This window comes from Pristiophorus japonicus, chromosome 3 (assembly GCF_044704955.1).
Source record: "Pristiophorus japonicus isolate sPriJap1 chromosome 3, sPriJap1.hap1, whole genome shotgun sequence".
Taxonomy (NCBI): domain Eukaryota; kingdom Metazoa; phylum Chordata; class Chondrichthyes; family Pristiophoridae; genus Pristiophorus; species Pristiophorus japonicus.
In genome coordinates, this window is record NC_091979.1 from 154,401,970 (window position 1) to 154,428,780 (window position 26,811).

Genomic DNA, 26,811 nt, shown 5'->3' on the forward strand with positions numbered 1-26,811 from the left:
GTCCCTCCGGCGCCCACCTCTCACGGAAGGTCGCGAGCGTACCGGTGGACACCGCGTGCTCCATCTCTAAGGACACCCTGGCGTGGTTGTAGGCGTGGAAGAGAGGCAGGCAGTCAGGCTGAACGACCCCCTCGACCACCTGCTGCCTGGACCGGCTGATGGCACCCTTGGCCGTGCCCAGGAGCACTCCTACGAGGAGGCCCTCGGACCTACCCGCTCCCCTCCGCACAGGGTGCCCAAAGATCAGGAGTGTGAGACTGAAGTGCAAGCAGAAATTGAGGAGCAGCCTCTTTAAATAATGAAACAGGGGCTGCAACCTTGTGCATTCGATAAAAACATGGAACACGGACTCTTCCAGACCGCAGAAATTGCAGGCGGCCTGGGAGCCCGTGAACTGGCTTGAAAATTTGTTGCACGGGACTGCTCTGTGTGCCTGTGCTTTACAACTCTTTTTGGAGTAAACAATATTAAACATTAAATCTTAAATATTAAATCATGCCCCCCCCCCCCGATCTGGGGGACACTCCAAACATTTCCCAAGCCCTTTTTTGTTTTTTTGTGTTTCTTTTTGTATTTGTGTAGTTTTTTTTGTTTTTTTTTGGGCGCCTGTGCTTTACCGTCCTGGCCGAAGTGGCAGGTGAGCCTATTGAAATAATTAAGAGCTTGTTAAATGTCGTTGAACAGCATTTTACCAGCTACTAACCATTTTTCCAACTTTTTTACAAGGTTCACGTTGCTCGGGGATCATATCAGGTAAGTAACTCGGGTTTTCAACAACTCTCTATTGCTTTGAATCAAGACAGCTGTAAAAGTGATATAAAAGCTACCATTTCACAGCTGTTAACTTTCCAATGTTAGAAGCTGGAGCCTTTAGAATTTGGAAGACATATTTGAACTTTTTGCAGCTTGGAAGTGTTTGGAGTAAACTCTCTATCCACTGTCACCTCCTTGGAACAACATATTTCACCACTGAAAGATTGCTTCTGTCATTTCAACTTCAGTTGCCAAATCTAACATCAGAATGGGGACGATTTATGCTCTCTCACCTTGGTCTTCAGAATCTGATGATGATCAGCCGAAGGAGCAGCAAAACCAGCCACACTAGTAGAAGCAACAACAAGAGCGCCACCTGATTCTGCACAGGACAGAGGGCATCAGCGTGGGGCTACATTACGCCAGAGGGTATGCAGGCAGAGGATGAGCTTCCTCAACATGTCTGAGTAGCAGTGCGAAAGGAGGCTCAGGCTATCACGCCAGGCCATCACCGACATTTGCGGGTTGCTGGAACAAGACCTGCAGCCCAGAGGTAGGGGTGGGCACCCTTTACCACTGTCTGTCAAATTCACCAGTGCCCTCCACTTCTTTGCCTCAGACTCCTTCCAGGGATCTGCAGCAGACATTTGCGGCATCTCGCAGTTGGCCGACCACAGAGGCATCACACAATTCTCCGAGGCCCTTTTTACCAAGTCCACCAATTATATCCACTTTGTCACTGATGAAGCCAGTGTCAATGAGCGGGCACTCAGCTTTGCTGCTCTAGCTGGCTTCCCATGGGTGCAGGGTGTCATTGACTGCACACATGTGGTCATCAGGGCACCCCATCAGAATCCAGTAGTATTTTTTAACCGCAAGGGGTTCCACTCTTTCAACGTGCAGCTGATCTGAAACCACAGGAAAATCATCATGCATGTGTGCGCCAAGTTCCCTGGCAGCTGCCACGACTCTTATATCCTGTGCCAGTCCACCGTTCCTCAGCTCTTCACTCCACCAAATAGTCTTTCCGACTGGCTGCTTGTAGACAAGGACACCTTTGAGGAGGCCAACAAATGAGGCTGAGGGATATTATAACCAAAGCTACAGCTTGACGAAAAGTGTCATAGAACAAACATTGGCTTGCTGAAAAGGCACTTCAGAAGCTTTGACAGATCTGGAGGAGCCCTTCAGTACGCACCAGCCAGGGTGTCCCGAATCATCGTGGTCTGCTGCGCACTGCACAACATAGCGCAGCAGTGAGGATTAGCGCTGGATGATGAAGACAGCACAGCCTCTTCAGAGGAGGAGGAGGAGCACCATGAGGTTGAAAATGAGGATGAGGAAGACCTGGAAGAGCCGGCGGTGCCATTGCGACCAGTACAACAACAATAACTTGTATTTATATAGAGCCCTTAATGTAGTAAAATGTCCCAAGGTGCTTCATAGGAGTGTTATAAGACAAAAAATTAATTTGACACCGAGCCAGATAAGAAGAAATTACAGAAGATGATCAAAATCTTGGTCAAAGAGGTAGCTTTTAAGGAGCATCATAAAGGAGGAAAGAGAGGCAGAGAGGCGGGGAAGTTTAGGGAGGGAGTTCCAGAGCTTAGGGCCTAGGCAGCTGAAGGCACGGCCAGTGATGGTTGAGCAGTTATAATTATGGATACTCAAGAGGGCAGAATTTGATAAGCGCAGATATCTTGGGGTGTGCGTCTCTGCACTGGTGCTGGCTTGTCTTGTCTGAGGTGACGCTGCGCCCCCAAGGGCAGGAGGCTCCTCTGAGGAGTCTTCTTGCTGTTCCTCCTGGAGAGCAGGGGGAGGGGGGAGCGGGGGGCTCTTGATGGACCTGTGGGAGAGTAAAGACATCAGTTACATATATGAGATGTCGACTGCAGACACATACCTTTATGCACATGATGAACATTCATTTTCTGTTGACATCAGACCCCATATGAGTGACTGATGCAATTGTATGGAAATTAATTTTGTCACCAGCTTCTTCTAATGAACACCTCTCTCCATCCCCCATTTCCAACAAGTCAACCACTCCAGTGATCTCCAGTGCTGCCTCCTCTGCAGTGGTCAAATGTGCCATGGCTTGTTGAGGGCCTCCTCCCATTCTTTTCCTTTCCTTTAAATTGTGGGCTATCTTTTCCTGTAAGGAGGGAAAGAAGAGAAGGTTGAATGAGAGTGAAGAAATGAGTATAAGGAATCGAATAGGATAGAACTTTAGAGGGAGACTAAGATGGGGTGGGGTGCCAATACCACATTGCCTCCTTTTGTGTTGTTAGTTGCTGTCGTTGCAATACGATGAGGCTGAGTGTGAGAGGTGCATAGTAAGATGGGGACCTGATAAGGTAGATAGAGTGAGAGGGATGGATGAAGGTCCAAGGGATGTTGGGGTGAGTAACGCTGTGCAGGAGTAGGGTTGGCAATGCAGAGTGGTGGGGATATGATGACAGGCACAGCAGCATCAAGGTAAGTATAGCTTTATACTCACTTTTCCTGATTTTAGAAGATCATTGAACCTCTTGCGGCACTGCACCCAGGTATGAACTGTTATATATGCAGACTATAGATATACTCTCTGTGTAGTCACTGTATAGTTGCATAAGATGGAGATTTGTTTACCTGATGTACTGTCAATAAGGTTTACACTGTGTATATACATGCTGGCACCACTAGAGGGTGCAACTGTTGGAGACCGGGCTTTCCTGCCCTGGTGGCAGGGGCTGTATAAAAGGAGAGCCACCATGCGGCTGCCTCACTCTGGAGTTACGAATAAAGGACCAAGGTCACTACAGTTTGAGTGCAACACATTGCCTCATGGAGTCATTCATAGGTACATTACAGACATAATAACTGGCGATGAGAATACGGACTTTCACACGATTATGGCTACCTTTGGCACACTGAAAGACTTCACAGAGGTGTGGTTGTCGGTGTGCAGCGGCCACACCACATTAAAAGAACTCATGCACAGACATCTTCCACTCCGTCAGTATGAAGTTCAGGACCTGGAACGTCAGGACCCTCATGGACAATCCCAACAGCAACAGGCCGGAACGCCATACCACCATAGTTGCCTGGGAACTCAGATGTTTTGACATTGACATCGCCGCCCTAAGCGAGACCCGGCGGGCAGGGGAAGGCCAGTTGAAGGAACATGGTGGAGGTTACACCTTCTTCTGGAAAGGGAAACCAGAGGCAGAATGCCGCCTTCATGGAATCGGCTTTGCCATCAAGAATGAGTTGGTCGACCGCCTCAAAGACTCCCCCTGTGGGGTCAATGAACGCCTCATGACTCTCCGTATCACCTTATCTCGGAACCAATGTGCTACAGTCATCAGTGCGTACGCCACTACACTCGATGCAACGGATGAAGCTAAAGAGGGTTTTTTATTTCAACCTCGAGACATCCTTGTCCCGTGTCCCCACATGCGACAAATTTATACTCCTGGGTGATTTTAATGGCAAAGTTGGCAAAGACACAGCCCTCTGGGGAGGCGTGATTGGCAGAGAGGGGGTAGGGAAAGCCAATTCCAGTGATACCCTACTCCTGACAAAATGTCTAGAACATGAACTCCTCATTACCAATACCCTGTTCCGCCAGAGGGACAAAATACAAGGCATCATGGCAACATCCTTGCTCCAAACACTGGCACCTGCTTGACTATATCATCATCAGAGCCAGGGATTGCAAGGATGTGCGCATCACCTGCGCTATGACAGGAGCTGACGACTGCTAGACAGACCACTGCCTAATCCGATCCATCATCAACATTAACATTGTTCCAAAGCAGAGGGGACAGCAGAAGCAGTTCCACAAAAACGTTAATGCCGGAGCACTTAGAGACCCAGCTAAGAGAGCCCTATACAGCCAGCGCCTCACAGCCAATCTGGCGTGCCTTGATGACCCTGAGATGCTGAATGCCCACAGCGCTTGGTCTGCCCTCCAGGCCTCTATAACCAGTGCCTGTGAAGAGACACTTGGTCACTCAACCAGAAAACACCAGGACTGGTTTAATGAAAATGATTAGGAGATCGAAGAACTAATAGATCGCAAGCGCAAAGCATTTCTGAGCCTCAAGCAACTCAGGAGCTGCAAAACAACATTACAGATGGCTCAAGGCTCAGGTCCAACAAAAAACTCGGGACCTAAAGGACAGGTGGTGGATGGAGAAAGCACAGGAAATACAACAACTGGCTGACAGCCACGATATGCGAGGATTCTTCACTGTAGTCAAGGCCACCTACGGTCCAAACTCCCAAGGCCTCACTCCACTCCTGGCCAAGAACGGGGAAACACTCATCAAGGACACCGAGGCTGTCAGGGCCCGATGGAAGGAGCACTTTGAAGATCTCCTCAATCAAGACTCTGCCTTTGACTCGAAGGTTCTCGAATCCATCCTGCAGCATGACACCCGCCACCACCTCAGTGAAACGTTGCACGAGGTTGGCAAAGCCATAAAACAGCTTAAGAACAACAAGGCTACGGTGCGCATGAAATCCCTGCTGAGGCTCTAAAATATGGCGGAGAGGTGCTGTTGGCGCGGATACATGACCTCATCTCTCTCATCTGGAGGGAGGAGAGCATGCCGGGAGATCTCAGAGATGCAGTGATTGTGACCATTTTTAAAAAGGGGGACAAGTCTGACTGCGGCAACTACAGGGGAATCTCCCTGCTTTCAGCCACTGGGAAAGTTGTCGCTCAAGTTCTCCTCAATTGTCTTCTCCCTGTGGTCGAGGAGCTCCTCCTGGAATCACAATGCGGATTTTGTCCCCTACGGGGCACAACAGACATGATCTTTGCAGCGCGCTAATTGCAGGAAAAATACAGGGAGCAGCACCAGTCCTTATACATGGCCTTTTTCGATCTTACAAAGGCCTTTGACACTGTCAACCATGAGCGTCCTCCTCCGTTTCGGATGCCCCCAAAAGTTTGTCAACATCCTTCGCCTGCTTCACGATGATATACAGGCCGTGATCCTTACCAGCGGATGCATTACAGACCCAATCCACGTCCGGACCGGGGTCAAACAGGTCCACGTTATCGCTCCAACTCTTTCTCAATCTTCCTTGTCGCCATGCTCCACCTCACAATCAACAAGCTCCCCCCTGGAGTGGAATTAAACCACAGAACCAGTGGGAAGCTGTTTAACCTACACCGCATCCAGGCCAGGTCCAAGATCACCCCAACCTCTGTCATTGAGCTGCAGTATGCGGACGATGCCTGCGTCTGTGCACATTCAGAGGCTGAACTCCAAGATATAGTCAATATAGTCACTGAGGCATATGAAAGCATGGGCCTTACGCTTAACATCCATAAGACAAAGGTCCTTCACCAGCCTGTCACCGCCGCACAGCACTGCCCTCCAATCATCAAGATTTACAGCGCGGCCCTGGACAACGTGGACCATTTCCCATATCTCGGGAGCCTCTTATCAACAAAGGCAGACATTGATGCGGAGATTCAGCATCGCCTCCAATGTGCCAGCGCAGCCTTCGGCCGCCTGCGGAAAAGAGTGTTTGAAGACCAGGCCCTCAAATCTTCCACCAAACTCATGTGTAGTAATACCCGCCTTCCTGTATGGGTCTGAGGCATGGACGATGTACAGAAGGCACCTCAAGTCGCTGGAGATACATCACCAACGATGTCTCTGCAAGATCCTGCAAATCCCCTGGGAGGACAGGCGCACCAACATCAGTGACCTCGTCCAGGCTAACATCCCCAGTATTGAAGCACTGACCACATTCGATCAGCTTCGCTGGGCAGGCCACATAGTGCATGCCAGATACGAGACTCCCTAAGCAAATGCTTTATGCGGAGCTCCTTCATGGTAAACGAGCCAAAGGAGGACAGCGGAAACATTATAAGGACACCCTCAAAGCCTCCCTGGTAAAGTGCGACATCACCACTGACACGTGGGAGACCCTGGCCGCAGACCGCCCGAAGTGGAGAAAGTCCATCTGGGAGGGCGTTGAGCTCTTTGAATCTCGATACAAGGAGCATGAAGAGGCCAGGCGCAGGCAGCGGAAGGAGCGCGCGGCAAACTAGCCCCATCGACCCCTTCCCCCGATGAATGTCTGTCCCACCTGTAACAGGGCTTGTGGCTCTCGTATCGGACTGTTCAGCCATCAAAGAACTCACTTTTGGAGTGGAAGCAAGTCCTCCTCGATTCCGAGGCACTGCCTATTATGATGATGATTGGGATGCCTTCACGGAAAGGCTCCAGCAATATTTTGTGGCAAACGACCTGGCAGGGGAGATGGACACATTGGTGGAGAAGCACAAGGCTATACTGCTGACCAGTTGTGAGCCCGAGGTCTACTGCCTCGTCAGGAACTTGCTGGCACTCAGGAAGGCCAAGGATAAGACATACGATGAGCTGACTGAACTAATTCGCGACCAACTAAAATTAAAAGAGAGCATCCTCACAGCCCGGCACAGATTCTACACTCACCGCAGACCTGAAGGCCAGGAGATTGCAAAATATGCTGCTGACCTCAGGAGACTTGCGGCACTGTGTGATTTTGGCACACCTCAACGAAGCATTGGGAGACATCTTCGTTATAGGAATTGGCCACGAGGACCTCCTTCACAAGCTATTATCTGCCGACACCAGAGTCAACCCGCAGAAGGCCATCAGCATCAGTCAGGTGTTCATGACCTCAATCTGCAGCACCAAGGAAATTATTCATCCTGTGCACTCAAATCTGGCAAGTGCTGTACACAGAATGGTGCCTTTCACAGGCAAGACTGTAGAACGTGGCTCTGTCCAGAGCAGAGCACACAGACCTCAGTGTTCCAGAACTCAGAGTTCACCGAGGGGTGCTAATCGAGTAGCACCATGCTGGCGTTGCGGAGGAAACCATAGGGCTCACCAGTGTCAGGTTGCTGAGTACGTATGCAAAGCCTGTAACACAAAGGGCCACCTCTAGCGTATTTGTAAAAGAAATACATCTCACCATCTAGCAGAGGAGTCGGTAGATGACTTTGAATCCAGCGGGGAGTATGATGATTTGGCCAGAGAGGCAGCTCAGCCCCAAGAAGAAGTGTATGGAGTGTATACCTGCACCACCGATTGTCCTCCAGTGAAGATGGAAGTCGAGGTAAATGGCGTTCCAGTCTTCATGGAAGCGGACACGGGAGCGAGCCAGTCAGTGATGAGCCAGGATGCCTTTGAGAGCCTATGGAACAAAAAACGACCCGAGCTGGTTCCAGTACATGAAAAGTTGCGCACCTACACCAAGGAGCTGATCCCAGTCCTTGGTAGTGCGGATGTAAGTTTAATCCATAATGGCATGGTGCACAAGTTACCTCTGTGGATTGTTGCAGGTGATGGTCCAACGCTACTCGGAATAAGGTAGATGGAGAAGATCCAGTGGAAATGGGAAGACCTCTTCACTCCAGCAATCGATGTCCCCTGTGCTCAGAGGCAGAGCAAAACCTCATCTTCGCTTGGGCCAAGCAGCAGAGAACAGACCAGCGCAGCACCTGAGGCACAGACCATCCATCACGACTGCGTGGCAATGATCCGACCGGAGCGACCTAAAAGTACCTTCCCGGCTCCAGTGGCAGGACTCCTGAAAAGGAAGATCGAATTCACAGGCACTCTTCCAGCTTTTGTGGCAGAATCGTGGGAGAGAAGGATCAAGGCAGTTGATCTCGAGGACAGAGGCAAGATGGTGTCCCTGCTGCAGTGAGGTGCAGCATGGCGTGGCAGGGTTCTCTTAAAGGAAACCTACAACCAACTGAACTTAAAGAGACATTGTATGCTTGGCAATCAATGTAACAAACCGATTAAGAATGTAAAGAACAAAATGTTGCGAGATGTCGGGAATAGAGTGTCTCCAAAAATAGCAAGTGAGTGAATTCGGGAGGGTAAAGGCACTGATCCTGATGCCCTGCCCCAGGTGTCCCCACAAGTTATAGGCCAGCGAGGATGAAGGCACTGATCCTGATACCTTGCCCCAGGTCTATCCCACACTGCAGGCTCCCGATGGCACTATTCACCACAGACCTGGAAATGAAAACAACCCCAATACGCACAGTCGGCCGCTGTTGCCCACCACCCGGGTGGAGACAGCACAGCCCCAGACCCAGTCGCTACCTCGGCCATGTCAGGGAGCGAAAGGTAAGAACCAACATGTTCCCCAAACGGGACCTGGAACAGCCAGGTTCCCAGCACCGTTAGAGAGCAGGCAGAAGATTCTGCAGCCCTCAAAAGAGGACAGGGAGGCCACACACATCTGTGGCTCTGCCCACCCCCAGGCAACGGCAAAGGCCCTGAGTCCTGGCAAGGTGAGCGAACAAAGCCCACCCCGCCAGCAGGGGGCTCAGCGCCACAATCAGACGACTAGGACCCCTTCCGGTTGCTTTGGAACTAGCGTCCTTGTATATTTGTACAGCCACCTTAGTACTGACCATGACTGAACCAGGAATGCAATCTACCCAATCCTGGCGGACGACCATAAAACATAACGAATGTAAGTCACTGAACCAAGGTGTCACGATACAAACTGTAAAAAAAATATTCTTTTCTTCCTTTCTTTGTACTTGCATTGTGTCTGATCCTGTATGTTAATGTAACGGGCCAGCTGCATGATCTCGATGTGGGGGGGGGGGAGGGGTGGTGGTAGAAATGGATGTATGTAGCCATGGGCACACACATGGATCACACCCAGAACCCACTGGAACGTCCACTGTATCATCGAACCATCCAGACTGGTAACCAAACCACTACCCAGCGTTGTGGCAAAAGGTCTTGGGGGTTAACAGGACGAGAGCGACGCCAAAGCACAGCCAAGATGCAAGGGGTATTGGCACTTGAGTCTGGGGAGAACTAAGCCAGAGCACATAATGCAAAAAGTAATTGGCACAATATATCAGTATCAAAACCATCTCTGCTGGATCTGCCTGTAGTATCAGAATCCCACCATTCAAATATACAATGCTAATCTGAATTGTTATATATGCAAGCTATCGATATACTCTCTGTGTAGTCACTGTATAGTTGCATAAGATGGAGACTTGTTTACCTGATATACTATCAATAAGGTTTACACTGGCACCACTAGAGAGTGCAACTGGTGGAGACCGGGGTTTCCTGCCCTGGTGGCAGGGGCTGTATAAAAGGAGAGCCACCATGCGGCTGCCTCACTCTGGAGTTACGAATAAAGGACCAAGATCACTACAATTTGAGTGCAACACATTGCCTCGTGGAGTCATTCATTGGTACATTGCAGACATACAATGAACCACCACTGACATCCCCATCATGCTGTCTTCGTCTCCTGGGAAGGCCTCTTCCTATCATCCATAGGGAAGAGAACCTCCATATGTGCTCTCACTCCCTCCACAAGATGATCGAGTGAGTCATCAGTGAAGTCAGGCACAGCTCTTTGGCACTGGGAGCACATAGTTGACACTTGCACACACTGCCAACATTGAATTGTGTGAAATTGCAACTGACAACAAATGAGGCCATGGCTCCTTTAAATATACCAGCAAGAATCGCATCATCTGGTGATGTCACTAGACCCGCTTCTTTTAATTGGGCTGGGAAATGCGTAGGGTGGGCCTAACAAGGCTCATTAGGGGAAAATCTTTTTTTTCAGCCGGATCAACGCAGCAGCGGGATCGTCCCCCGCCAATGCCCTCTCCTGCCTTGAAGCCATCCAGTTTGGCGAAAACACAGCCGCTGAGTGTTTCGAGGATTTTCTGTTTTTTCTTAAATCAGAACTTTGTATCCATTTTCACAATGAAGAAAGAGGACAAAATAAAAATCGTGCAGGGGAACCTAAGAATAAGTCAAAGGGGAACTTATTAAAATGGGCTAGAAATTCATGTACTCTCCGCCAGTCTGTAGTGCCATGAAATGGCGATAAAATGGTGGCCACCGCTCTTTCGCCAGCTGGTGGTGTTTCCCACAGTGGCCACCATATTTGTCTTCCCCTTTGCGCTGCTGGTAACTGGCAGCGCCCTGCAAAAAAAATGGTGGTGTGGTGACGTTAATCGGCGTGCAACGCTGACTTAGCGATACCGACTTAACTTCACCAACGTGAAATTTGACCCTAACTTTGAATTCAGTGCTGGGTCCTAAGCATGCTAGGTTAACCTGGCGTGCAAGCAGGCTGACAGTGGCGATGTCTGCAGCTCTTAAAGGGACACATACATCATTTAGGTCAGTTTGAATTTAAGGAGTTGGACTGGGTTTTTTGATTTTATTGAAGTGTTGGCTTGCTGCATTACATGTGAAGAGTTTTTAAAGTGTGTACAGAATGCTGCTGGGTGCTTGCAAAGCATCAGATGGTAAATGAAGGCCTTTGAGAAGATAGAACATGCTGCAAATAATCAAATGGTCAGGCTACATCCATGGAGAGAAAAATGGAATTCATATCTCAGGTTGACCAGCTGAGTATTTCCAGCATTTTATGTTGTCATTTCACATTTACAGCAACCGCTTGCAGAGGGAAGAGGAAAACACATAAGAGAAGGAAACTGAAGAGGAGCAATCATATGGAAGGATACATCCCAGACAGCCCCTTTGTGGCTGAGATATCTGGGATGGAAACCTCTGCCTGCGGTCCCACTGGCTGGGCAGGCTGCATTTCTTGGTTGTGTGAAATGAGGAAGGCACAAGGGTGGAGTTGTGGTGAGGGGAGGGTGGGAAAGCAAGAGATGTATGCCAGAAGGAGCATAACAAATGAGGATGCGCACATCTTGTATCCTTTCAGCCCCACTGCTGGCCAAGGGCTCAACCATGCCCCTGCCAAGAATGGCCTGCACCGTCTCCTTCAAGGGCGAGAGGTGAGGCTAGGAATGAGAGGTGTGCCTCGTCATTGGTGCAGATTGTTGGTTGGTGAATGATTGGGGGTTGTGCAGTTGGTAGGAAACACCTTTTGATGATGTATTCACTGACCATGACATGTGGTCTGAGGTCATGAAGTTTCTTTGGGCACTGGAGCCAGGTGGTAGTGACAGCCTTAGTGATGTACTTCCACATCGCTCTCTCTGGAGGACCTCCTGGCCCCTGTGCATTGAGGGCCACTCCTGCAGTATTGACCCCCTGCTCAAAGCTGGATTGCTGCATGCAAGATTCTCGGTGCCACTTCCCTGGCTTGTTGAGCCATTTGTGTTAATGCTGAGGCAGTTTTCCCATTTGTTGAGGCTAGAAAGGCAATTCAACTTTAACAGCTGAATATTCACATTTGGAACTTCTTTTAAATATTGAATTTTTTTTTAAAGGCAGAAAGGGCTGAAGAATGTATTGATTCACTGCACTTTATTTTGTACTGTTTCAGTGTGCATGGCCCCTTTAATTCTCAGACCTCTTCATTGTCCACAATTCCTTGTGAGCTCCACAGTTTTGCTCACAGAGGCTGTGGGAAGCTGCAATGCCGGACCTGGACAGGAACTTCATCCCGGATCCCTCCAGAAATGCCACTTGGACGGCGTTACATGCAATGTGAGCGCTGCACCACCTATCTCCAGACCAATTTCACTCGGTTAGCGTTGCAGCCATTTCCAGTGGCCATTAACTGCAGTTGATGGTGACACCAGCAACTTTGTTGCCGAACACAAATTTTTCTCCCAATGGATTTAACATTGGTGAAAAATGGTAATGGAGAAAACAATGGACTTAAGATAGACAAATCTCCAAGATCTACTGGTTTTCACCCCAGGATATTAAAAGAAATAGGAGAGGAAATTGCAGATGTGTTAGTCATAATTTTCCAAAGCTCTCTAGATTCAGGAATTGTGTCTATGGATTGGATAATTGCAAATGTCACTGCATTAGTTAAGAATGGAGGGAGGGAGAAACCAAGTAATTACAGACCTGTCAGTTTAACATTAATTGTGGGAATAGTTACTGGAATCTATCACTTGGGACAAAGTGACTGAGCACTTCACAAGTATAAACTCATCAAAGATAGTCAGCATGGATTTGTCACGGGTAGGTCATGTCTGACTAGTTTAGTTGATTTTTTTTGAGGCAGTCACGAGCTTGGTGGATAGGGGAGTGTCTATGGATTTTATTTATATGGATTTCCAGAAGATATTTGATAAGGTTGTGCACAAGAGATTATTAGCAAAAGTGAAAACGACTGGAATTGGAGGTAAGCTTGTGGCATGGGTCAGTAATTGGTGGGAAGGTTAGAGGCAGAGACTGGAATAAAGGGAATGCTCTCTGATTGGTGCAATGTGACAAGTAGTATTTCATATGGACTGCACAAGAACTGAATATCAGGCACTGCGTAAAACGGGCGGTCGATCTGATACCACCCGGTTTGCGCCTCCTCCCGAGACAACACTCTGATGATGCGCTCGAATTAGAGGATGTCACAATACAGTCACTACAGATGCACAACGATCTGCTGGGTGCATTGGCAAGAGTGCCCGAGCATATTGATGCACTAGCTTTGAGGATGCAGGAGTCCGCCTCAACTATTGCACGTGCCTCTCAGCAGCCCGTGAAGTTCATCCTTGGTAGATACCAACTGATGTGGTCCTAGACATGATGACACGGGCTATGGCTGATGTGGCAGTAGATATTGAGCACCAGGCCAACGCCATTGTAGGCCTGCAGATTGTCATGTCGTCAGTGTGTGGTGGCATCAATCAACTTTGTGGTGTGCTGCAGGCGCAGTCTGCCCTGATGCAGAGCCAAAATTGATGCCCGCAGGCACTAACAGCTGCCATTGTGTCTGGGATCCCATCAGTTCAACGGGGACCTAACGTTGACGAAGCAGGGCAGCAATCTGTGCTCACCCAGATTGTTCCAGATGCTGAGGCTCTTCCCCGGGGGAGTAACAGTGCGTCGGGCCTGTTGGAACGTGATGTCCTCTCTCAGGATGATATCATTCCACACTTGCCCCTGCCGCTCTCTGCAACCCATCCACTGAGAGTGCTGTCGCCCATGCTGAGGTGATGCAGTCCGCAGCCCGTTCTTCTGGGGCCCGTGCTGGTGGTGAATGTCCTGCTAGGCCATCAGCTGTGGCAGTGGCATCAACTGAGTGACCTTCTACCAGCCTTGCTGCAGGCACTGAGACCCAATTGAGGAGGAGCAGTAGACATGGGAGGGGGAGAAGGGAATGGGTGGGAAAGCACTCAGAAAAACCCACTAAAGATGTGTGTGATAGTGGCCAGACATGGTGACCTTGCTCAAATATGAACTCATTGTAAATAGTTGCACTTGGATGATCCACTAAAGATGTGTGTGATAGTGGCCAGACATGGTGACCTTGTTCAAATATGAACTCATGTAAATAGTTGCACGTGGATGTGGGTGAGACTAGTTCAAGGGGTCTGGTTTCAATTATTCTTTGCTGTGGATGATGGCATCCTTTAGTGCTTCTTTACAGCACACTATGGTTTTTGATGTAAATAAAAAATCGTTTAATTTGTCACAATCTTGTCTTGCCATTTATATACATGGAGGCTTGGAGGGTGCTGCGTGATTTCTTCAGCAGATCGCCAGGTGAATAGGCTGGCCACTCGGCACATCTTGTGTCATTCACTCAAATCGATGCGCGATGAATCTCTGAAGAGCAGCCCTTGCAGCCGCAATAGTGTCAGGCTGCCTCCTCCTTGGCTGAAGCTCCTTGTACTCCTGCTCATTGTCATTGTCCTCCTGAGGTGGAGCACCCATCCCTATTGGTAATGGCTGGCCCCTCATGATGGACACGTTGTCAGGATGCAGCACACAACAGTAAAGGTGGACACTCTATCAGGTGAGTAGTGAAATGCCCCTCCAGAGCGGTCAAGGCAGCGGAAACGCTGCTTCAGAACCCCAATAGTTTGTTCTATAATGGTCCTGGTTGTGATATGGCTGGTGCTGTAGTGCTGCTTGGCAGGTTGGTGGGTTTGCAGAGAGGTGTCATCAGCCAGGTGGTGACACCATATCTTTTGTCGCCGATGAAGCAGACCTGCCCTTCATGCGGTGACTGGAACAGTCGTGGCACACTGCTCTCCCGCAGGATGAACATAAGAACATAAGAAATAGGAGCAGGAGTAGGTCATTTGGCCCCTCGAGCCTGCTCCGCCATTTAATAAGATCATGGCTCATCTGATCATGGACTCGGCTCCACTTCCCTGCCCACTCTCCATAACCCTTTACCACCTTATCGCTCAAAAATCTGTCTATCTCTACCTTAAATATATTCAATGACCCAGCCTCCACAGCTCTCTGGGACAGAAAATTCCATAGATTTACAACCCTGAGAGAAGAAATTCCTCCTCATCTCAGTTTTAAATGGGAGGCCCCTTATTCTGAGACTATGCCCCCTAGTTTTAGTTTCCCCTATGAGTGGAAATATCCACTCTGCATCCACCTTGTCGAGCCCCCTCATTATCTTATATATTTTGATAAGATCACCTCTCAATCTTCTGAACTCCAATGAGTATAGGCCCAAACTACTCAACCTATCTACATAAGTCAACCCTCCTATCTCCGGAATCAACCTAGTGAACCTTCTCTGAACAGCCTTCAATGCAAGTATATCCTTTCATAAATATGGAGACCAAAACTGTATGCAGTGCTCTAGGTGTGGCCTCACCAATACCCTGTACAGTTGTAGCTGGACTTCTCTGATTTTATACTCCATCACCCTTGCAATAAAGGCTAAAATTTCCATTTGCCTTCCTGCTTATTTGCTGTACCTGCATACTAACTTTTTGTGTTTCATGCACAATGACCCCCAGGTCCCTCTGTACTGCAGCACTTTGCATTTTTCTCCATTTAAATAATACTTTGCTTTTCTATTTTTTTTGCCAAAGTGGATAACCTCTCATTTTCCCAAATTATACTCCATCTACCAATTTTTTGCCCATGCACTTAGCCTGTCTATATCCCTTTGCAGATTTTTTGTGTCCTCCTCACAATTTGCTTTCCCACCCATTTTTGTATCATCAGCAAAATTGGCTACATTACACTCGGTCCCTTCATCCAAGTCATTAATATGGATTGTAAATAGTTGAGGCAGCAGCACCAATCCCTGCGGCACCCCACTAGTTACTGTAGTAGAAAATGACCCATTGATTCCGACTCTCTGTTTTCTGTTAGTTAGCCAATCCTCTATCCATGCTAATATATTACCCCAACCCTGTGAACTTTTATCTTGTGCAGTAACCTTTTATGTGGCACCTTATCGAATGCCTTCTGGAAATCCAAATACACCACATCCACTGGTTCCCCCTTATCCACCCTGCTCGTTACATCCTCAAAGAACTCCAGCAAATTTGTCAAACATGATTTCCAGGAGACTTGTCCGCCTTTAGTCGCATTATTTTACCGAGTACTACTTCTTTAGTGATAGTGATTGTATTAAGTTCCTCCCTCCCTATAACCCCTTGATTATCCACTATTGGAATGTTTTTAGTGTCTTCTACCATGAAGACCGATACAAAATATTTGTTGAACATCTCTGCCATTTCCCTGTTCTCCATTGTTAATTCCCCAGTTTCATCCTCTAGGGGACCAACATTTACTTTAGCCACTCTTTTCCTTTTTATGTATCTGTAGAAACTCTTACTATCTGTTTTTATATTTCATGCTAGTTTGCTTTCAAATCTATCTTCGCACTCTTTATTATTTTCTTAGTCATTCTTTGCTGGCTTTTAAAAGTTTTCCAATTCTCTGGCCTCCCACTAGTCTTCACTTTTCAATTTGATACCATCCCTTATTTCCTTAGTTAGCCATGAATGGTGATCCCTTCTCTTACAGTCTTTTCTTCTTATTGGATATATTTTTGTTGCGAGTTTTGAAATATCTCCTTAAATGTCTGCCACTGCTCATCAACCGTCACATACTTTAATCTATTATCCCAGTCCACTTTAGCCAACTCTGCCTTCGTACCTTTGTAGTCTCCTTTATTTAAGCTTAGGACACTGGTTTGAGATCCAACTTTCTCACCCTCCAACTGAATTTGAAATTCAACCATATTATGGCCACTCATTCCTCGAGGATCCTTTACTAGGAGATCGTTTATTAATCCTGTCTCATTACACAGTACCAGATCTAAGATAGCCTGCTCCCTGGTTGGTTCCGCAACATACTGTTCAAGGAAACAATCCAGGATACACTCCATGGACTCTTCCTCAAGGCTACACTGGCCAATTTGCTTTGCCCAATCAATATGAAAGTTAAAATCGCCCATGATTATTGCCATGGGAGCACTCAGCCTTGCATGAGCTATCAGCTGACACCCACAGAACTCCAGTCCCTCTACTGACTCCAGGAAAGGATCTGGGAAAATTGGGGCAAGCACAGACTTTTTTTTTGTGTTTTTTTTTTGCCTTTGCTCTTTTAGTTATTGTTGTGTATGCAATAACTGTTAGACTGAGTACTGTTTAACTCGAAGAGGTATGACCTTGGCTCTGCTTTATTAATGCCCAAAGTGATTAATATACAAAATGGCTGCCCTTTTATACTTGGGCTGCACACACGTGCGTACAGTCCAATGGCCTCCAACAGTGACGCCATCTAGTGGATAGTGCTCCCAAAAGTACATACATGGCAATACCCCACTCTGAGATATTAACACAGTTTTTTTACAAATTGAGACGGTATTTTATGCTCCCGGGTTGACTGTCAGTTCAACTCCAGTCTTGGGTGAGTGTTCAGAGTCTGTTGTGACTGGTGGCTGGGTGGCTGACCTAGTGGGAGTGGCAATGGCCATGTCAGGGATTGAAAATCCATTTTCATTGAACATGTCAGTGATTGAAAGTCCCGATTCACTGATGACCACTGAGCCCTCTGATGACTGGGGGTAGGTTGGTTGGTCGTCGATTATCTCTTCCTCCGACTGTTCCGGTTCGTCTGTGTGCCGCAGCTTTGTCTGATCCATATGTTTCCTGCATGTTTGCCCATTTTTGAGCTTGACAATAAATACTCTGTTGCCCTCCTTAGCTATGACAGTACCAGCGATCCACTTGGGACCCTGACCATAATTCAGAACATATACAGGATCATTTACAGAAATATCACGTGACACAGCTGCGCGATCGTGATACCCTTGCTGACTTTGTCTTCTACATTCAACATGATTATTAAAGTCAGGGTGTACAAGAGATAGCTTGGTCTTAAGACCTCTCTTCATCATTAGTTCAGCAGGCGAGACCCTGATAAGCGTGTGTGGTCTTCTCCTGTAACTGAGCAGTATGCATGACAGGCGGGTCTGCAGTGACCCTTGGGTTACTCGCTTCATAATCTGCTTTATGATTTGGACAGCACGTTCTGCTTGCCCATTGGATGCAGGTTTGAACGGTGTTGACCTTACATATTTGATGCCATTGAGTTTCATGAATTCTTGAAACTCCTGACTGATGAAGCATGATCCGTTGTCACTAACAACGATGTCAGGCAGACCATGTGTCGCGAACATGACACTGAGATTCTCAATGGTAGCTGTGGATGTGCTGAATGACATGATTATACACTCTATCCACTTCGAATATGCATCCACCACAACTAAAATCATCTTCCCCAGGAAGGTTCCTGCAAAGTCTATGTGGATCCTGGACCATGGTTTGGACGGCCACGACCACAGACTTAGCGGCGATTCCGCTGGTGCTTTGCTGAGCTGCATGCAAGTGTTGCACTGATGCACATATGCTTCCAGCTCAGAGTCAATTCCCGGCCACCATACATGAGACCTGGCGATGGCTTTCATCATTACAGTGCCGGGATGTGTGCTATGTAACTCACGTACAAATTTCTCTCTCCCTTTCTTGGGCATAACAACACGATTACCCCACAGTATACAATTCGACTGAATAGACAGTTCGTCTTTGCAACGAATGTAAGGTTTGGTCTCCTCGAACATTTGCTTGGGTATGGCAGATCAATCACCTTTGAGGATGCAAATCGGGTCCTGGCTGGTCGAGATCTTAAATTGTTGAGCCGTGACAGGGGTTCCTTCACTCTCAAAAGCATCCATAACTAACAGTAGGTCCGCCGGTTGTAGCGTTTCCACCTCCGGTGTGGGCAACGGCAGATGGCTCAAAGCATCGGCACAATTCTCGGTGCAAGGTCTATGGCAAATGACACAATCATAAGCGGATAATGTCAGCGGCCACCTCTGGATGCGGGATGAAGCATTGGTATTGATACCTTTGTTTTCAGAGAACAGTAAAATGAGCGGCTTGTGATCTGTCTCCAGTTCAAACCGAAGACCAAATAGGTACTGATGCATCATTTTAACCCCATACACACAGGCTAGTGCTTCTTTCTCTACCATGCTGTAGGCTCTTTCCGCTTTAGACAAACTTTTTGAAGCATACGCGACTGGTTGAAGTTTACCCGACTCATTAGCTTGTTGGAGTAAGCAACCAATTCCATTTGACGAAGCATCACAGGCCAATACTAAACGTTTACATGGGTCATAATGTACCAGCAGCTTGTTAGAGCAAAGCAGATTAGTGGCTTTCTCAAAAGCTCTGTCTTGAAATGCACCCCACACCCAGTTGTTGTCTTTTCTTACCAGCATGTGCAGTGGTTTTAATAAGGTGCTCAATTCAGGTGGGAAGTTACTGAAGTAGTAGAGTAGACCCAGGAACGAACGCAGCTCCGTCACATTCTGTGGCTTGGGTGCATGCTTGATGGCCTTGGTTTTCGAGACCGTGGGCCTGATGCCGTCAGCAGCAATTTTCCTCCCCAGGAATTTGACCTCTGGTGCCATGAAGACGCACTTCGAGCGTTTCAGTCTGCGTCCCACTTTGTCCAGACGATGTAGAACCTCTTCCAGGTTGTTCGGATGTTCCTCAGAGTCACGACCTGTGATCAGGATGTCATCTTGGAACACGACGTTTCTGGGAGCGGACTTCAGTAGATTTTCCATGTTCTTCTGAAATATTGCTGCTGCCGAGCGAATTCCAAAAGGGCACCCGTAATAAATAAACAGTCCTTTATGCGTGTTAATGCATGTAAGTCTTTTCGACGTCTCATATCATGTAGGCTGATGTCAAGTCCAGTTTGGTGAACGACTTCCCCCCGGCTAGCGTTGCAAACAAGTCATCAGCCTTCGGTAACGGGTACTGATCCTGTTTCGAAACCCTGTTGATCATAGCTTTGTAGTCTCCAAAGATTTTAATTGTGCCATCATCTTTCAGCACAGGAACAATGGGGCTTGCCCATTCATTAAATTCAACCAGTGATATGATCCCTTCACCCTCATCATATACGGAACTGCCCGAGCTTTATGATGGACAGGTCTTGCATCCGAGTCCACGTGGATCTGCACCTTGGCTCCCGTGAAGTTGCCGATGCCTGGTTCGAACAGTGAGGGGAACTTGCTCAGTACTTGGGCACATGTATCTTTCTCTGACGAGTCCGCCTTGATGTCGTTCCAATCGTATCTGATTTTTTCAATCCAATTCCTGCCGAACAGCATTGGGCCATTGCCTGGGACAATTCATAGCGGTAACTCGTGAACCGCATCGTCATATGACACTTTAACTGTGGTACTGCCAATCACTGTTATGAGTTATTTGGTGTACTTGTGCAACTTGGCATTGACTGGACTCAGCCTGGGCCTCACAGCTTTAGTATCCCACAGCTTGTCGAATGTCCTCTGGCTCATTATCAATTGACTCGCCCCCGTGTCCAGTTCCATCAATACCGGCACCCCATTAAATTTCACGTTGATCATTATCGGTTTGCTCTTAGTTAGGAACGAGTACAGTTCATACACTTCCTCCTCTGGTATCTTGGATTGCATATCCGGATCCGTGCTAGTCTGACTATCATCCTCCACGTGGTGTGTCACAGCAAACTTGCTCATCTGCGGACACTTGCGCTGGAGATGCCCCACTCTCAGACAGCCTTTGCAACTATATTGCTTAAATCAGCACTGCTGGTGCCGGTGATTTCCCCCACAATGCCAACACGGAGAAATCGGATGCATTCCCGCTGGCGGACTTTGGGCAGCCACAAGTTTCGTGTACGCAGTCGGGTAGGCCCTGCCATGTGCTGCTCTGATGTGCCGGCAAATCAATCATATTTACAGTACCTGCTGAGTTTCGCTTTTTCACTGATATCTGCTTTAGACTTCTATCCATCGTCCTGCATGACTGAATGATTGTGCTGGCCCTGTTCAAGTCCAACGTCTCCACCACCAGTACTTTACGCAGGATCACCTCGTGGTTGATGCCGATTACAAAGAAGTCCTGCAGCATGTCTGCCAACACAGCCCCGAACTTACATGGTCCCGCTAGACGTCTCAGGTCGGCAACAAATTCCGCCGCATTCTGGCCTTCTGAGCGAACGTGCGTATAAAATCTGTATCTCGAGATGATGATGGCTTCGTCTGGCTTAAGGTGGTCCTGTACCAGTGTACACAATTCTTCATACGTCTTCTCTGTTGGACTCACAGGTAGGAGTAAATTCTTTATCAGACCCGACATTTTTGGACTGCAAACCGTGAGGAACACCGCCCGGCGCTGATCTGCGTCGCTGACCTCCTCCATTTTGTTGGCCATGAAGAACTGGCTCAAACAGCTCACAATGTCTGCCCAATCTTCTCCTTCAACGAAACGCTCCAACAATCCAATTGTGCTAATTTTTGCATGCAAAGGTTCTTGTTGACTCGTGGCCAAATTTTGTATATGCAATAACTGTTAGACTGAGTACTGTTTAACTCCAAGAGGTATGACTGTGGCTCTGCTTTATTAAGGCCCATATTGACTAATATACAAAATGGCTGGCCTTTTATACTTGAGCTGCACACACATGCATGCAGCCCAATGGCCTCCAACAGTGACGCCATCTAGTGGCTAGTGATCCCTAAAGTTACTGTGAATGATAGCCAAGTGATCTCATTGTTAGCTAATATACTCTTTATTACCTGCCATGTCTGAGATGAAGGTGCCATTGTATGACTAATTTCCTGCTGACTTTTTCCAGTCTGAGCCTCTGGCTATATTTTGCAATGTGATAAATGAGCAGAAGCTTATTCAAGAGTAGTTACTAAAACTTTTGAAACTTTAGTTGTTGCAGGACACGTCAAGTTCCACATGTACGGTGACAATACCCAGTTCTATCTCACCACCACCTCTCTCGATCTCTCCACTGTTTCTAATTTGTCATATACAGTAGACACCTCAAAGCGCTGGAGAAGTACCACCAACGCTGCCTCTGCAAGATCCTGCAAATCCCCTGGGAGGATAGATGCACCAACATCAATGTTCTCGCTCAGGCCAACATCCTCAGCATCGAAGCACTGACCACACTTGACCAGCTCCGTTGGGCGGGCCATATTGTCCGCATGCCCAACACGAGACTCCCAAAGCAAGCGCTCTACTCGAAACTCCTACAAGGCAAGCAAGCCCCAGGTGGGCAGAGGAAATGCTTCAAGGACACTCTTAAAGCCTCCTCGATAAAGTGCAACATCCCCACTGGCACCTGGGAATCCCTGGCCCAAGACTGCCCTTAGTGGAGGAAGAGCATCCAGGAAGGCATTGAGCACCTTGAGTCTCGTCGCTGAGAGCATGCCGAAATCAAGCGCAGACAGCAGACGAAGCGTGTGGCAAACCAGACTCCCCACCCACCATTTCCTTCAACGCCTGTCTATCCCACCTGTGACAGAGACTGTAATTCCCATATTGGACTGTACAGTCACCTGAGAACTCACTTTTAGAGTGGAAACAAATCTTCCTCAATTTAGAGGGACTGCCTATGATGATGATGATGACTGTCTCTAATTTGTCCGACATCCAGTACTTGTTGAGCAGAAATTTCCTCCAAATAAATATTGGGAAGACCAAAACCATTCTTTGGTCCCCGCCATAAATATGTTTCCTAGCCACTGACTCTTCTTACCATCTGTCTGAGGCTGAACCAGATGGTTTACAAATCTTGGTGTCATATTTGACCCTGAGATGGGCTTCTGACCACTTAACACCAAGACTGCTTACTTCCACCTCTGTAACATCGCCCAACTCCACTCCTGCTGCTGAAACCCTCATCCATGCCTTTGTTACCTCTAGACTTGACTATTCCAATGTTCTTCTGGTTGGCCTCCCATCTTCCATTCGCCACAAGTTTGAGCTCATCCAAAAATCTGCTGCCTGTGTCTTAACTCACACCAAGTCCTGCTCACTCATCACCCCTGTGCTCAGTGACTTACATTCGCTCCCGGTCCAGCAATTCCTCAATTTTAAAATTCTCATCCTTGTTTTCAAATCCCTCCATTGTCTCACCCCTCCCTACCTCTGTAACCTCATCCAGCCCTACAACCCTCCGATGTCTAAAGTCAAAATTACCCCCCACCCCCCGCACTCCCTCCCACCCCGCCACGCAGTGTTCCCTTCATAGGTTTATTAAAATAGGCATCTAAAAGATAAAGTTAGTTAACATTTTGATATGTTGAGGTTTTGATGAAAGCACCCAAGTGAAATTATGACTTATTGACCCCTGATGCATCTGTGCATTTTCATTGTCTTAACAGCTTTGTTTATTTGGCCCCATTCAACTTTGTGCAATTTAGTATACCTGTATTTAAAATTGCCATGCCCCCTTGTTAATGTAACAAAAGTAACTTGTCCATGCAAGAAAATGTCAGAACATTTTGCTGCAATTTAGGATACATGATGGTAACAACAAATCATCTTGATTTCTGGTTGGACTGGAGGTAATGTTACTGTTGTATCCTGGAATAGATTTACCTGAGCTTAAACTGGTAGTAATGACTAGAAGCCCTTGAGGGCAGATATACAAGTCATTCCTTTAAATAATAATAACTAATACTGTTGATTAAATGTAAGGCATCTGAGCAAAATTAGACTTAAAGGGCTCAGGTTCCGACCCCAGTCCAAATCTTAGTAGGGAAGCTACCCAAGATTACCCAGTTTAATTACAATCCGGCAGATTTACATTCTAATTAATTCAGTGGATCATTAAAATTTAAAATGTAATAATGTTATACTTGCTCTTCCCAAAGCAACCAGGCTGTTCCACCTCTTCCGGCACAGGTCTGCTTCACACTTATCGTGGGCTACTGAGGATACAATCGCTGCGATATCGCCCCATATTTTCTGATAGGTGCGGGGAGGGAGTTTCCCACGTCCATCCCGGGTTAACTGTCCCCACTGACTTTCATCCTCATTTATGAAGGCCTCATTAGCTTAGTCGCAAAATGCCTTAGCACTCCTTCTCCCTGACAGCGCCTCCTCGTGGACACTTGTATCGGACGACATAGCTCCAAGATTTAAGAATAAACACTCCAATTACAACTATCCAACACAATACTCAAATGACAGCTCTCCAACTCTGATCACTGCTCCTCTTTCGCTCTCCTTCTCTCTCTCTCCTTGACAGTTCTGAGCATGCGCAGATGACCCCTGAACTCCGAAATCGCGAGAAAACATCTTTGTTAAAAAAGAAACGCGTATGCGCAGAACGGCCGTAGCTATGGACGCCAGCCTTTCATGACTGAATACATCGCTAAGGCTCATTTCACATCAATAAGGCCCATTTCACATTGCTAAGGCTATAGACCAGAATAAAAAGCCGAGACTAATGGTCTTTAAAATGGGCAATATTCCAGCGATCCTGAAAAATAAAAAAATACTAAGGCCGGAAATATCACCCATTTTTGGGCGATAGCGATCATAGTGGAAAGTCTAGCCCATTATGTTTCGATGATGAAATGTATTTGCTTCATGGGTTCTTTGCTTAAGAATTCAGAGCAACACATTGCTATTAAGAATTAATTGGTTTATTACAAAAGTTTAATAATCACACTATACATTATCATTTCGTCCACCAGGCTCACAACCACCTGCCTCGTGGATCCCCTGAACCCAACTGGCTGGGGTTTTATTGAGACTTGTGAACATCACGTGACTGGTTAAACCACTCACAACTCAACAGCTCTACAAACCTGTGAGCATACTCAAAGGTGCATACATTACAAATGAGATCAACTCTCATTCTTCTAAACTCTAGAGAATATAAGCCTGGTCTACTCAATCTCTCCTCATAGGACAATCCCCCCATCCCAGGAATCAGTCTGGTGAACCTGTGTTGCATTCCTTCTATGGCAACTATATCCTTCCTTAGGTAAGGAGACCAAGACTGTACACAATATTCCAGGTGTGGTCTTACCAGGGCCCTATATAATTGCAATAAGATATATTTACTGTTATACTCAAATCCTCTTATAATAATGGCCAACATACCATTTGCTTTCTTAATTGCTTGCTGCACCTGCATATTAATTTTCAGTGATTTGTGTGCAAGAACACCCAGGTTCCTCTGAACACCAACATTTCCCAATCTCTTACTATTTAAAAAATACTCTGCTTTTCTATTTTTCCTATCAAAGTGCATAACTTCACATTTCTCCACATTATACTCCATTTGCCATGTTCTTGCCCACTCAGGCAGCCTGTCTATATTCCCTTGAAGTCTCTTTGCATCCGCCTCACAACTTACATTACCACCTAGCTTTGTATCATCAGCAAACTTGGATATATTACATTTGGTCCCTTTATTCAAATCATATAGATTGTGAATAGCTGGGGCCCAAGCATCGATCCTTGTGGCACCCCACAGCCTGCCAAACCGAAAATGTCCCGTTTATTCCGACTCCCTGTTTTCTGTCCATTAACTAATCTTCAATCCATGCTAGTATATTACCCCCAATCCCATAAGCCTAATTTTGTTTAATTGCTGTTGTGACATTGGTTGATAAGATGAATAAAATTGCACTTTATCTGCTGCTCTCCCTTTGTTTAATCTGGGGGGGGTGGGGGCTAATAAATAAATAACAAATGGATTGGCGGCCAAAGTTCAAAATAAATGTTTGAGGAGAGGGTGAAGGTGAGGAGACCGACTTCTTTGGACTGGTGGTGAGCCCATGTTACCCACAGGGCAAAGTTCCAGGCAGCATGCTTTCTATTTCCAAGGTTGCTTTTATTGAGATACTGGGCACACACTTTCTACCTGCAGGTGGCAGTCTTTCCAGACTTTTCATTTACTTTCAGAGGAGCAATGTTCACTTGCAGTTCAATGAGACATTTGAGGACTGCAAAATGTCACCTTTTACAATCTTTTGTTGGCTCTGAGGAATGTGAATTATCACCCTTTCTAATCTACATATAATTACTCTGCTGTAAAATGTATGACTACAATGTAGTAAACCTCAATAAAAGTCAATATCTTAAAGCAGTAATTCGTGATTCAAACCATAAGTTTTTTTTAAAGATGTAAAATACAATAAATGTCCCATACAAACCATGCCTCCTAGTGCAAGTTGTTCATGTACCAGCCTTTTTCTTGTACAATAGGAGGACATGTCTGAAGGAGTATTTTTTGTTTATGGAAAAAATAAAACCCTTCATAAATTTTATTTTCTAAAGAGTCGATTTTCTTGCTGCTGTGGAGATCCTCAAGCCAGCTCGTCCTTCCTGCTAGGTAGCTCTGGTGACGTTCCTTACGGTAAATGTTCTGGAGCATCTATAGTGAGGAGGCTCATGCCTTCAGAATTTCCTGAGAGGCTCTCGGCCCTGAGTCATCAGGCTAAGAACATACACTGCAGCAAGAAAAATGATATTTTCATAAAAAGTCAAAGAAAGAAAGACTTGCATTTATATAGTGTCTTTCACAACCACCAGATGTCTCAAAGCGCTTTATAGTATGATGTGGGAAGCATGGGGTTAATGTGAATGCTGTTTTGAAATACTGTAGTTATGTTACAAGGCATGATGGGAAGCTTTGCCAGAATAGACAGAACATAATGTCAGCAGTTAGTATGTAGCAGTTGGTATAAAGATGTTTCATGATATCTTGTTACAGAGGCAATGGACAAAGATGAAACCTTGTGACAGAGGCAATGGGCAAACAATTGAGATAACAGAATACATCTGCTGAGAGCTTACGTAATTAACAATTGACAGTTGCTCGGTTGTTGATCGCGCAAGCTCTTAGCTTGTTAATTCGCTTCTTCTTGATTATGTATCAATACATTGCCACGACTACTGTAAAGTTGAGAGACTTTGGGACTCCGAACGCTCTCCCCTGCATGCTTGTATTAAAGAATTCTCGTATCGTGCAC